Below are 467 nucleotides of genomic sequence, written 5' to 3' on the forward strand. Positions count from 1 at the left end.
TGTATGTCTGGTATAATTCAGCTGTGAACCCATCATCTAAATCTATTACTTTAACCTCACTCCTGAGGTCCAGAAACATATTACTATCAGTTGCTTTTTAGACATTCAAACTAGAATCCCGTGGTAGCTGGGTCTAAGTTGTGTAACCTATTTAGAAATAGGGACTTAATATACCCAGACTTGAATCTCAACTCCAAGATCAATAGTATTTCTGATTTCTCATGATAATTGTATATATTTTATTAGGTTGTAATGAGAACTAATGTACTTGCATATGTGAAACACTTGGCACAGTATCTAGCATAAAGTTAATGCCAAATAAATGTTACATTGATATCACCTTCCTTATTAACAGTAACATAATATCCATATTAATGATATTAATATGAATATTAGTAATATCAATTCAATATTTATAAAATAGAACTCTCCGTGTATTCTCTTTTTTTTTTTTTTTTTTTTTTTTT

Source organism: Cebus imitator, unplaced genomic scaffold (assembly GCF_001604975.1).
Source record: "Cebus imitator isolate Cc_AM_T3 unplaced genomic scaffold, Cebus_imitator-1.0 Scaffold68, whole genome shotgun sequence".
Classification (NCBI taxonomy): domain Eukaryota; kingdom Metazoa; phylum Chordata; class Mammalia; order Primates; family Cebidae; genus Cebus; species Cebus imitator.